Below are 13,076 nucleotides of genomic sequence, written 5' to 3'. Positions count from 1 at the left end.
CCGCGAAGGGGGTGAGTGACAGGGTGCTCTCGGGGGTCTGGTCGGGGAGGGGAAGATATCCGATATCTACAAGCTTATGCAGGAGAAGGAAGAGGCGTCAGTAGAGGAGCTGAAAACGAAGTGGGAGGGGGAACTGGGGGAACAGATCGAAGACGGGACATGGGCTGATGCCCTGGAGAGGGTAAATTCTTCCTCCTCGTGTGCGCGGCTTAGCCTCATCCAATTCAAGGTGCTGCATAGGGCCCACATGACTGGGACGAGGATGAATAGGTTCTTTGGGGGTGAAGATAGGTGTGCCAGGTGCTCGGGGAGTCCAGCGAACATGCCCATATGTTCTGGGCATGCCCGGCATTGGAGGAGTTCTGGAAGGGGGTGGCGAGGACGGTGTCAAGGGTGGTGGGATCCAGGGTCAAGCCAGGATGGGGACTCGCGATCTTTGGGGTTGGGGTAGAGCCGGGAGTGCAGGAGGCGGAAAGAGGCCGGTGTGCTGGCCTTTGCGTCCCTAGTAGCCCGGCGAAGGATTTTGCTACAGTGGAAGGACGCGAGGCCCCCAAGCGTGGAGACCTGGATCAATGACATGGCGGGCTTTATTAAGCTTGAGAAGGTTAAATTCGCCCTGAGAGGATCGGTGCAAGGGTTCTTTAAACGGTGGCAACCTTTCCTCGACTTTCTGGCTCAACGATAGGGTACTGGGACAGTAGCAGCAGCAACCCGGGGGGGGGGGGGGGGGGGTGGGTGGGTGGGTGGGTGGGTGGGGGGGGGGGGGGGGCGTTGATTATGTTAGCTTATTTTATTTAAATTTGATTTATCTAATTTTAATTTATGGTTAAGTTCTCTTGTTTGGGGGGGGGGGGTGGGGGAATGTGATACATGTGATGTTACGGTATGGGGGGAATTGTGGGTGTTATGGGACTGTTAGTTGCATATTACTGCTTTTTGCTATACTTTTTGTTATATTTTCTGCAAAAAATTCCAATAAAAAAATTTAAAAAAAAAAAAAAAAAAAAAAATGACTCTGACCCACCACTTCTGCTGGCAGTGCATTCCACACACCCACCACTCTCTGTGTAAAGAACCGACCTCTGACATCTCCCCGATATCTTCCTTCAATCACCTTAAAATTATGTCCCTCGTGACAGCCATTTCCACCCTGGCTATCCACTCTATCCATGCCTCTCATCACTTTGTGCACCTCTATCAAGTCACCTCTCTGCCTTCTTCGCTCCAGTTAGAAAAGCCCTAGCTCCCTCAACCTTTCTTCATAAGACATGCTCTCCATTCCAGGCAGCATCCTGGTAAATCTCCTCTGCATCCTCTCCAAAGCATCCACATCCTTCCTATGATGAGGCGACCAGAACTGGACACAATATTCCAAGTGTGGTCTAACTAGAGTTTTATAAAGCTGCAGCAAAACCTTGCGGCTCTTAAACTCAATCCCCCTGTTAATGAAAGCCAACACACCATACGCCTTCTAACAACTCTATCAACCTGGGTGGCAACTTTGAGGGATCTATGTACGTGGACTCCAAGATCCCTCTGTTCCTCCACACTTCCAAGAATCCTGCCTTTAAACCTGTATTCTGCATTCAACTTCGACTTTCCAAAATTAATCATTTTACATTTATCTAGGTTGAACTCCATCTGCCACTTCTCAGCCCAGCTCTGCATCCTGTCAATGTCCTGTTGTAACCTGCAACAACCCTCAACACTATCTACAACTCCCCCAACCTTTGTGTCATCAGCAAACTTACTAACCCACCCTTCCACTTCCTCATCCAAGTCATTTATAAAAACCACAAAGAGCAGAGGTCCCAGAACAGATCCTTGCAGGACACCACTGGTCACCCGCACCCAGGTGGAATACTTTCCATCCACTACCACTCGCTGTCTTCTTTCGGCCAGCCAATTCTGTATCCAGACAGCCAAATTTCCCTGTATCCCATGCCCCCTAACTTTCTGAATGAGCCTAGCATGGGGAACCTTATCAAATGCCTTACTGAAATCCATATACACCACATCCATTGCCCAACCTTCATCAACGTGTCTCGTCACATCCTCAAAGAATTCAATGAAGCTTGTGAGGTATGACCTGCCCCTCACAAAGCCATGCTGACTATCTTTAATCAAACTGTGTTTTTCTAAATAATCATAAATCCTGTCTTTCAGAATCCTTTCCAATATTTTGCTCACCACAGACGCAAGACTTGAACAGGGGAACAACATTCACCTCCCTCCAATCATCTGGTACTACTCCATGGAGAGTGAGGACGCAAAGATCATCGCCAACAGCGCAGCAATCTCTCCCTCGCCTCCCGTAGTAACCTTGGGTATATCCTGTCAGGCCCAGGGGACTTATCTATCCTGATGCTTTTCAAAATATCCGGCACATCCTCCTTCTTAATATCAACCTGTTTGAGTCTATTAACCTGATTCACACTGTTCTCATGGGCAACAAGGTCCCTCTCTAGTGAATACTGAAGTAAAGTATTCATTTAGGGCCTCCCCCATCTCCTCAGACTCTAGGCACAAGTTCCCTCCACTATCCCTGATCGGCCCAACTCTCATTCTGATCATCCTCTTACTTTTCACAAGTGTAGAACACCTTGGGGTTTTCCCTAATCCTTCCCGCCAGGGCTTTTTCATGCCGCCTTCTAGCTCTCCTCAGTCCATTTTGGAGTTCCTTCCTGGCTACCTTGTAATCCTCTAGAGCCGAGTCAGATCCTTACTTCTTCAACCGTATGCAAGTTTCCTTCTTCCTCTTGACTAGAAGCTCCAGTTCTCGTCATCCAAGGCTCCTTCACCTTACCATTCCTTCCTCGTCTCAGTGGGAGAAAACTATTCAGCACTCGCAGCAAGCGCTCCTTAAACAATCCCCACATTACTGTTGTGCATTTCCCCAAGAACAATTGTTCCCATTTTATGCTCCTCAGCTCCTGTCTAATAGCAGTATAATTTCCCCTCCCCCAATTAAATACCTTCCCATACTGTGTGTTCCTATCGCTCTCCATGACTATGGTAAAGGTCAAGGAGTTGTGGTCAATGTCACCGAAATGCTCTCCAACTGAGACATCTGACACCTGGCCTGGTTCGTTGCCGAGCACTAAGTCCAATATGGCCTCCCCCCTAGTCGGCCTATCTACATATTGAGTCAGGAATCCTTCCTGTACAACCTGACAAAAACTGCTCCATCCAAACCATTTGCACCAAGGAGTTTCCAGTCAATATTAGGGAAGTCGGTCACCAATGACAACTCTGTTACTTCTGCACTTTTCCAAGATCTGCCGTCCAATCTGTTCCTCTATCTCTCTGCTGCTATTGGGGGTCTATAGAAAACTCCCAATAAAGTGACTGCTCCTTTCTTGTTTCTGACTTGCATCCAAATTGACTCAGTAGACAAACCATCCTCAACTACCTCCTTTTCTGCAGCTGTGGTGCACTCCCTAATTAACAGTGCCACTCCCCCTCCTATTTTACCACCCTCCCTATTCTTCTGAAAACATCTAAACCCCGGAACATCTAACAACCATTCCTGCCCCTGTGAATTCCATGTCTCCGTAATAGCCACAACATCGTAGTTCCAAGTACTGATCCATGCATAAGTTCATCTCCCTTATTCCTGACACTCCTTGCATTGAGGAGTTTGTTCCCTAGCCGATATTTATCCTCAATTAAAATCATATCAGAGGGGTGGCACAGTGGCGCACGACACCGAGAACCCTTGTTTGATCCCAGCCCCGGGTCACTATCTATGTGGAGTTTGCACATTCTCCCCGTGTCTGCGTGGACCTCACCTCCACAACCCAAAGATATGCAGGGTACGTGGATTGGCCATGCTAAATTGCTCCTAATTGTAAAAAGAATCACATCATAGAAACAGATTATCTGGACATTTATCATATTGCTATTTATGAGAATTTGCCATACATAAAATGGCTGCTGCTTTTCCTCCAGTACAATGATAGGCTGTAAAGCACTTTGGGTCATCGGGTGGTTATGAAAATTCATGATCTCTTGTTGAGTGGTACTAAGAAAATTGGATAATTTAAAAAAGGTCAATCTAAACTAAACCTGCCCATACAATTCAGTAAATTTGAAAAAAAGTGAAATTTAAGGAAACAATAAATCGCAGCCAATTAAAATCTCATTGTACCTACCAGTTAGAGCAATGAAGAATTTTTCAGGAATATTTATTTTTATTCATTTGTGGGATGTGGATGTCACTGGCTGAGCCAGCATGTGTTTCCCACCCCTAATTGCCCTCGAGAAGGTGGTGAGGAGCTATTTCCTGAATCACTGCAGTCCATGTGGTGTAGGTACACCCACAGTGATCGAGTGGAAGTTTCAGAAAGTTAACCCAGTGACAGTGAAGGAACGGTAATATGTTGCCGTTGCGGGACACTGTGCTGCAGGTAGGACAGCTGGAAAATTGAAAAAAATACCCGGTAAAGTGACGTCACAAGAGACTGTGACCTGATTGGCTGAAAGGTAGACCGGGCTACATTTCAATATTTGTGGAGTTACTAGTTTTAATTTGATTCAAATTACTATTTTTAAGTTGATTTGAATTACTATTTCTTAAATTTTAAATCTCACTTAAATAAATATTTTGGGTTGATTTAAGTAGTTATTTAATTGAAATTTAAAAAGTTATTTAATGAAAATTTAAAAAATTATTTAAATCAACTTAAAAAAACTTTTTAAATTTCAATTAAATAACTATTTAATTTGTTGTAAGATCAAACAAGATAAATACTCAGGGATAAAGCTAATTAAATAGTACACGGGGATTGGATTTAATCTGACACAAAAACATCTTAAGTTTAATTTTAAAGGTTTAATTTAAAGGAAAAATTCATGGCACGACTGCTCCAAGGCGCGGACTGCTCCTCTTGCTCCATGTGATAGGCTGGGGACAGTTCCAGTCCCCAAGGTCAGCATGTGTGCAGGAAGCGTCTCCAGTTACAGCTCCTGGAAGCTCGAGTTTCAGAGCCGGAGCGGCGGCTGGAGACACTGTGGAGCATCCGCGAGTCGGAGAGCATCGTGGATACCACGTACAGAGAGGTGGTCACATCGTAGGTTCAGGCTCCGCAGGCAGGAACGGAAAGGGTGACCACTAGACGGAGCAAGAGAGCGAGGCAGGTAGTGCAGGAATCTCCTGTGGCCATTCCCCTGCAGAACAGATATACCGCTTTGGATACTGTTGAGGGGAATGGCCTCAGGGGAAAACAGCAACAGCCAAACTTGTGGCACCACGGTTGGTTCTGCTGCAGGGGGGGGGGGGAGATAAGTGTGACAGTGCAATAGTTACAGGGGATTCAATTGTAAAGGGAATAGACAGGCGTTTCTGTGGCCCCAAACGAGACTCCAGGATGGTATGTTGCCTCCCTGGTGCTAGGGTCAAGGATGTCTCGGAGCTGCTAAAGGAGCGGTGGAGACTGCAGGCGGAGTTTGATCTGTTGACCACAGGGAAGGCGGAGGTGCAGCTGAGGAAGGTGAAAGGGACAGTCTACGAGTATGGGGAAAAAGCTAGGAGGATGCTGGCGCACCAACTTCGCAGGAGAGAGGCGGCCAGGGAAATTGGGGGAGTTAGGGATAAGGCAGGTAACACGGTCTTGGGCCCAGAGAAGATCAACAAAGTCTTCAAGGAGTTTTATTGTAAGCTGTACGAGTCAGATTCATAGGGTGGGCCCGTATCAGGCCCCTGTATCAGGCCCCCGTAGAAAGTGCGTCTACGAACTGGCTGAGGTTGGAGTATTTTAGGTTACACGGGGGACGAGACAGGGGTGCCCCCTATCCCCGCTGCTATTTGCCCTTACAATTGAGCCGTTGGCCATAGCGCTGAGGACTTCTAGGAACTGGGAGGGGCTGGTTGTTAGGGGGGGGGGGGGGGAAGAGAGAGAGAACGAGAGAGAGAGCGAGAGAGAGCGAGAGAGAGCGAGAGAGAGCGAGAGAGAGCGAGAGAGAGCGAGCGGAGAGCGAGAGCGAGAGCGAGAGCGAGAGCGAGAGCGAGAGCGAGAGAGAGCGAGCGAGAGCGAGAGCGAGAGAGCGAGAGCGAGAGCGAGAGCGAGAGCGAGAGCGAGAGAGCGAGAGCGAGAGAGAGAGAGAGAGAGAGAGAGAGAGAGAGGAGCACTGGGTTTCGCTCTATGCAGACGACCTGCTCCTGTATATTTTGGACCCGCTAGAGGGGATGGGGGAAGTCATGCAGATCTTAATGGACGTCGGGAGTTTCTCGGGGTACAAGTTGAACGTGGGGAAAAGTGAGCTTTTCGTGATTCACGCTAGGGGTCAGAAGAGACTGGGAGAACTCCCGCTCAAGATGGTGGAGAGGAGCTTTCGGTACCTGGGCATACAGGTGGCTAGGAATTGGGATGCCCTACACAGGCTCAATCTACCTCGGCTTGTAGAGCAGATGGAGGGAGACTTTAAAAGGTGGGACATGCTCCCGCTTTTACTGGCGGGAAGAGTGAAGACTGTGAAGATGACGGTTCTTCCCAGATTCCTGTTCGTTTTTAAGTACCTCCCCAAATCCTTCTTTAAGCGGGTGAACAGGATTATCACGGGATTTGCGTGGGCAAACAAGACCCCGCGAGTTAAAAGACTGTTTTTGGACTGCAGTCGGGGAGGGGGAGGGTTGGCGCTACCGAACGTCTGTAGCTACTACTGGGCGGCAAATGTAGCAATGATTAGGAAATGGGTAATGGAGGTGTCGGCGTGGGGGCGGCATCATGCAAAGGCACCAGCGTAGAGGCACTGGTAATGGCACCGCTGCTGTTCTCACTGGCACGAGTTGGTACAGGGCATGGGAGACGTGTTCATAGATGGGACTTTCCCTAGCTTGAAGGCGCTAGAGGAGAAATACAGTCTGCCCCCTGGAAATGCTTTCGGATATCTCCAAATCCAAGTCTTTCTCAAAAAGCAGATGGGGACATTCCCGTTGCTACCCCCTCGCAGGATACAGGACAGGGTGGTCTCTGGCATCTGGTAGGGATGGGGAAGTGTCGGACATCTACCAAGAACTGCAGGAGGCGGAGGACGCCCCAGTGGAGGAACTGAAAGGAGGAGCAGCTGGATGAGGGTCTGTGGGCTGATGCGCTAGGCAGGGTGAATTCCTCCTCATCGTGTGCCAGGCTCAGCTTAATTCAGTTTAAGGTGGTACATCGGGCACACATGACGACGACGAGAATGAGCAAGCTCTTTGGGGTTGAGGACAGATGTGCGAGAGGTTCAGGAAGCCCAGCAAGCCATGTCCATCTGTTCTGGGTATGCCCGGCGCTTAAATAATTCTGGCAGGGCTTTGCAAAGGCTATGTCCAAGGTCTTGGACGCTCGGGTAAAGCCAAGTCCAGAGATAGCGATATTTGGGGTGTCAGAAAATCAGGGAGTGCAGGAAGCGAAGGAGGCCGACATCCTGGCCTTTGCCTCCCTGATAGCCTGGAGACGGATCTTGTTAATGTGGAGAGACGAAAAATAACTTAGGAGAGGTTACTGATCGGGCATCACGGTGGCGCAGTGGGTTAGCCCTGCGGCCTCACGGCGCCGAGGTCCCAGGTTTGATCCCGGCTCTGGGTCACTGTCTGTGTGGAGTTTGCACATTCTCCCCGTGTTTGCGTGGGTTTCGCCCCCACAACCCAAAAACGTGCAAGCTAGGTGGATTGGCCATTCTAAATTGCCCCTTAATTGGAAAAAAAAACATTTTTTCTTTTTTTTTTATAAATTTAGATTACCCAATTATTTTTTCTATTAAGGGGCAATTTAGCATGGCCAATCCACCTACTCTGCACATTTTTGGGTTGTGGGGGCGAAACCCACGCAGACACGGGGAGAATGTGCAAACTCCACACGGACAGTGACCCAGAGCCGGGATCGAACCTGGGACCTCAGCGCCGTGAGGTGGTTGTGCTAACCACTAGGCCACCGTGCTGCCCCTTAATTGGAAAAATGATTGGGAACCCTAAATTTATTTTTTAAAAAGGAGGTTACTGATCAAGGTGTTAAGATTCAAAACAGAGGTATAAAAGCAAACACAAGTTTACTTTACCTGAATGCTCGTAGTATTCGGAATAAGGTAAATGAGTTGATGCCGCAAACCCTCGTGAATGAATATGATTTAGTGGCCATTACTGAAACATGGTTAAAGGGTGGTCACGACTGGGAGTTAAATATCCGACGGTATCAAACTATTCAGGACAGAGTGGATGGTAAGGGAGGTGGTGTAGCTCTGTTATTTAAGGATGACATCCGGGCAATAGTAAGGGATGACATCCGTGCTATGGAAGATAAGGTTGTATCCATTTGGGTGGAAATCAGGAATAGCAAGGCGAAAAAGTCATTGATAGGAGTAGTCTATAGGCCACCAAATAGTAACATTATGGTGGGGCAGGCAATAAACAAAGAAATAACTGACTCATGTAGAAATGGTGCAGCAGTTATCATGGGGGATTTTAATCTACATGTCGATTGGTTTAACCAGGTTGGTCAAGGCAGCCTTGAGGTGGTGTTTATAGAATGTATCTGCGATAGTTTCCTAGAACAGGATGTAATGGAATCTACGAGGGAACAAGCGGTCCTAGATCTGGTCCTGTGTAATGAGACAGGGTTGATTAATGATCTCATAGTTAGGGATCCTCTCGGAAGGAGCGATCACAATATGGTGGAATTTAAAATACAGATGGAGGGTGAGAAGGTAAAATCAGAGCTAGCTAAGGTAGACTGGGAGCAAAGACTTTATGGTGAAACAGTTGAGGAACAGTGGAGAACCTTCCAAACGATTTTTCACAGTGCTCAGCAAAGGTTTATACCAACAAAAAGGAAGGACGGTAGAAAGAGGGCAAATCGACCGTGGATATCTGAGGAAATAAGAGAGTATCAAATTGAAGGAAAAAGCATACAAAGTGACAAAGATTAGTGGGAGACTAGAGGACTGGGAAATCTTTAGGGGGCAACAGAAAGCTGCTAAAAGAGCTGTAAAGAAGAGTAAGATAGATTATGAGAGTAAACTTGCTCAGAATATAAAAACAGACAGTAAAAGATTCTACAAATATATCAAACAAAAAAAGTGTGGCTACGGTAAATATTGGTCCTTTAGAGGATGAGGAGGGAGATTTAATAATGGGAGATGAGGAAATGGCTGACGAACTGAACAGGATTTTGGGGTCGGTCTTCACAGTGGAAGACAAATAACATGCCAGTGACTGATGGAAATGAGGCTATGACAGCTGAGGACCTTGAGATGATTGTTATCACTAAGGAAGTAGTGATGGGCAAGCTGATGGGGCTAAAGGTAGACGAGTCTCCTGGCCCTGATGGAATGCATCCCAGAGTGCTAAAAGAGATGGCTAGGGAAATTGCAAATGCACTCATGATAATTTACCAAGATTCACTAGACTCTGGGGTGGTCCCGGCGAATTGGAAATTAGCAAACGTGACATCACTGTTTAAAAAAGGAGGTAGGCATAGAGCAGGAAATTATAGGCCAGTTAGCTTAACGTCGGTAGTAGGGAAGATGCTGGAATCTATCATCAAGGAAGAAATAACGAGGCATCTGGATAGAAACTGTCCCATTGGGCAGACGCAGCATGGGTTCATAAAGGGCAGGTCGTGCCTAACTAATTTAGTGGAATTTTTTTGAGGGCATTACCAGTGCAGTAGATAACAGGGAGCCAATGGATGTGGAGCTGAGTCCACAAAAGATCAACCATGATCTAATTGAATGGTGGAGCAGGCCCGAGGGGACAGATGGCCTACTCCTGCTCCTAGTTCTTATGTATATCTGGATTTCCAGAAAGCTTTTGACAAGGTGCCACACAAAAGATTGCTGCATAGGATAAAGATGCATGGCATGATGGGTAAAGTAGTAGCATGGGGATAGAGGATTGGTTAATTAATAGAAAGCAAAGAATGGGGATTAATGGGTGTTTCTCTGGTTGGCAATCAGTTTCTAGTGGTGTCTCTCAGGGTTCAGTGTTGGGCCCACAATTCATTTCACAATTGTTCACAATTTACATAGATGATTTGGAGTTGGGGACCAAGTTCAATGGGCGCGATTCTCCGATGCCACGTGGCATTGGGTAAGCCGTTGTGAACTCGGCCGAGTTTCACGACGGCGTCGGAGGCCGTCCCCCCCCCCCCCTAGAGGGCTAGGAGTGGTGTTGCGAAAAACTCAGCCGCCGGGCCTTGACGCTTGCGTCAAAGCGGCGCGCCGAGAATGACGTGATGGCAGCGCCTAAGTGACGTCAGCCGCGCATGCGCAGGTTGGCAGGCTCCAACCCACGCATGCGTGGTTGCCGTCTTCCCCTCCGCTGCCCTGCAAGACATGGCTGCTTAATCCTGCGGGGCGGCGGAGGGGAAAGAGTGCGTCTCTTAGAGACGCCGGCCCGACGATCGGTGGGCATCGATCGCGGGCCAGTCACCTCCTGAGCACGCCCGTGGTGCTCGATCCTCCCTCCGCCCCCCACAGGCCCCACACTTATCTGTCGCGCGATGTTCACGCCGTCAGCGACCAAGTGTGGTTGGCACCGGCGTGAACCGGTAGGGTTCGTCAGGCCGCTCGGCCCATCCGGGCTGGAGATGCGGCAGTCGCCGTGAAAAGCGGCAAGCGGCGATTCCGCGACACGCCATTTTGGGGGGGGGGGGGGGGGGGGGAGGTGGGAGAACCGCGGGGGGTGCCAGGGCGGCGTGTCGTGATTCGCCCGGCCCTCCCGCTTTTCTCCCACCCGGCGTAGGGAGCGGAGAATCGCGCCCAATGTGTCTCACGTTTGCAGACAACACTACGATGAGTGGCAAAGCAAAAAGTGCAGAGGATACCAGAAGGGATTTGGATAGGTTAAGTGAATGGGCTAGGGTCTGGCAGAATGTTGACAAATGTGAGGTTATCCATTTTGGTAGGAATAATAGCAAACGGGATTATTATTTAAATGATAAAATATTAAAACATGCCGCTGTGCAGAGACCTGGGTGTGCTTGTGCAGGAATCACAAAAAGTTGGTTTACAGGTGCAACAGGTGATTAAGGCGGCAAATGGAATTTTGTCCTTCATTGCTAGAGGGATGGAGTTTAAGACTAGTGAGGTTATGCTGCAATTGTATAAGGTGTTAGTGAGGCCACACCTGGAGTATTGTATTCAGTTTTGCTCTCCTTACCTGAGAAAGGACGTACTGGCGCTGGAGGGTGTGCAGAGGAAGTTCACTAGGTTAATCCCACAGCTGAAGGGGTTGGATTATGAGAGGTTGAGTAGACTGTGACTGTACTCGTTGGAATTTGACACAATCAAGGACAAAGATGCCCACTTGATTCCTACCCCTTCCACAGACATTCAATCTCCCCACCATGACGCATTGTGGCAGCAGTGTGTACCACCCATTAAATGCACTGTAGGAATCCGGCAAGCCTCCTTCAACAGCACCTTCCAAACCCACAACCAGTACCATCTGGAAGGACAAGGGCAGCAGACATATGGAAACACTACCGCTAGGAAGATACCCTCTAAGCCACTCACCATCCTGATTTACATAAGAACTAGGAGCAGGAGTAGGCCATCTGGCCCCTCGAGCCTGCTCCACCATTCAATGAGATCATGGCTGATCTTTTTTGGACTCAGCTCCACTTTCCGGCCCGAACACCATAACCCTTAATCCCTTTATTCTTCAAAAAACTATCTTTATCTTAAAAACATTTAATGAAGGAGCCTCAACTGCTTCACTGGGCAAGGAATTCCATAGATTCACAACCCTTTGGGTGAAAAAGTTCCTCTTAAACTCAGTCCTAAATCTACTTCCCCTTATTTTGAGGCTATGCCCCTTAGTTCTGCTTTCACCCACCAGTGGAAACAAGCTGCCCACATCGATCCTATCTATTCCCTTCATAATTTTCTAAGTTTCTATAAGATCCCCTCGCATCCTTCTAAATTCCAACGAGTACAGTCCCAGTCTACTCAACCTCTCCTCGTAATCCAACCCCTTCAGCTATGGGATTAACCTAGTGAATATCCTCTGCACACCCTCCAGCGCCAGTACGTCCTTTCTCAGGTAAGGAGAGCAAAACTGAATACAATACTCCAGGTGTGGCCTCACTAACACCTTATACAATTGCAGCATGACCTCACTAGTCTTAAACTCCATTCCTCTAGCAATGAAGTTGTTGGAGCTGCACTCATCCAGGCAAGAGAAGGGTATTCCATTATACTTCTGACTTGTAGGTGGTGGGCAGGCTTTGGAAAGTCAGGAGGTGAGGTACATGCTGCAGGATTCCTAACCTCTGACCTACTCTTACAGCCACAGTATTTATATGACTAGCCCCGATCAATTTCTGGACAATGGTAACTCCCAGCAGGTTGATGGAGAGGGGTTCAGAGGTGATAATGATGTTGAATGTCAAGGGGCAATGATTGGATTCTCTCTTATTGGAGATGGTCATTGCCTGGCACTTGTGTGGTGCGAATGCCACTTGCCCCATGTCAGTCCAGGCCTGGGTATTGTCCAGGTCTTGTTGCATTTGGGCATGGACTGCTTTAATATCGGAGTCATCGTGAATGTGCTGAACACTGTGCAGTCATCAGTTAACATCCCCACTCAGACCTCATGACGAAAGGAAGGTAATTGAAGAAGCAGCTGAAGGTGGTTAGGCCTAGGCATGACCGCAAGGACCTCCTGCAGTGATCTCCTAGAACTGAGCTGATTGACCGCTAACAACGACAACCATCTTCCTATGTGCTAGGTATGACTCCAACCAGCGGAAAGTTTGCCCAAGATTCCCATGGACTCTAGTTTTGCTCAGTTTCCTTTATGCCATATTCAATCAATTGCTGCATTGGTGTCAAGGGCATTCACTCTGACCTCTCATTGTTTATGTATTTGCAGATTCTATTTAAAATAAGACGGATTAAATTAATTAAATATATGAAGGAGCAACAAACAATTCAGACATGAAAGGATCTGGAAAGGATAATAAAGTGGCACCGTGATAGTTCCCCAATTAAACCATAGGATCCATCTATAGTTGGCTATAGTATTGCCAAGGTACAAGTAACTGCAGGGCATTAACTGCTGTTGTGATTGGAGGTCAAGTTTGGACCCTGGGATT

General features: G+C 48.0%; 1 protein-coding gene across 2 annotated transcripts in view; it reads right to left on the bottom strand.

The window, feature by feature from the left end:
• The window catches only part of ptpn23a (protein tyrosine phosphatase, non-receptor type 23, a), a 117,426-nt gene that overhangs the window by 27,839 nt on the left and 76,511 nt on the right, over positions 1-13,076 (bottom strand). The window lies entirely within an intron of this gene.

The sequence above is a fragment of the Scyliorhinus canicula genome, chromosome 10 (assembly GCF_902713615.1).
Source record: "Scyliorhinus canicula chromosome 10, sScyCan1.1, whole genome shotgun sequence".
NCBI lineage: Eukaryota > Metazoa > Chordata > Chondrichthyes > Carcharhiniformes > Scyliorhinidae > Scyliorhinus > Scyliorhinus canicula.
The sequence above is the reverse complement of the archived record's forward strand: the minus strand, read 5'-3'. Positions and strand labels throughout refer to the sequence as shown.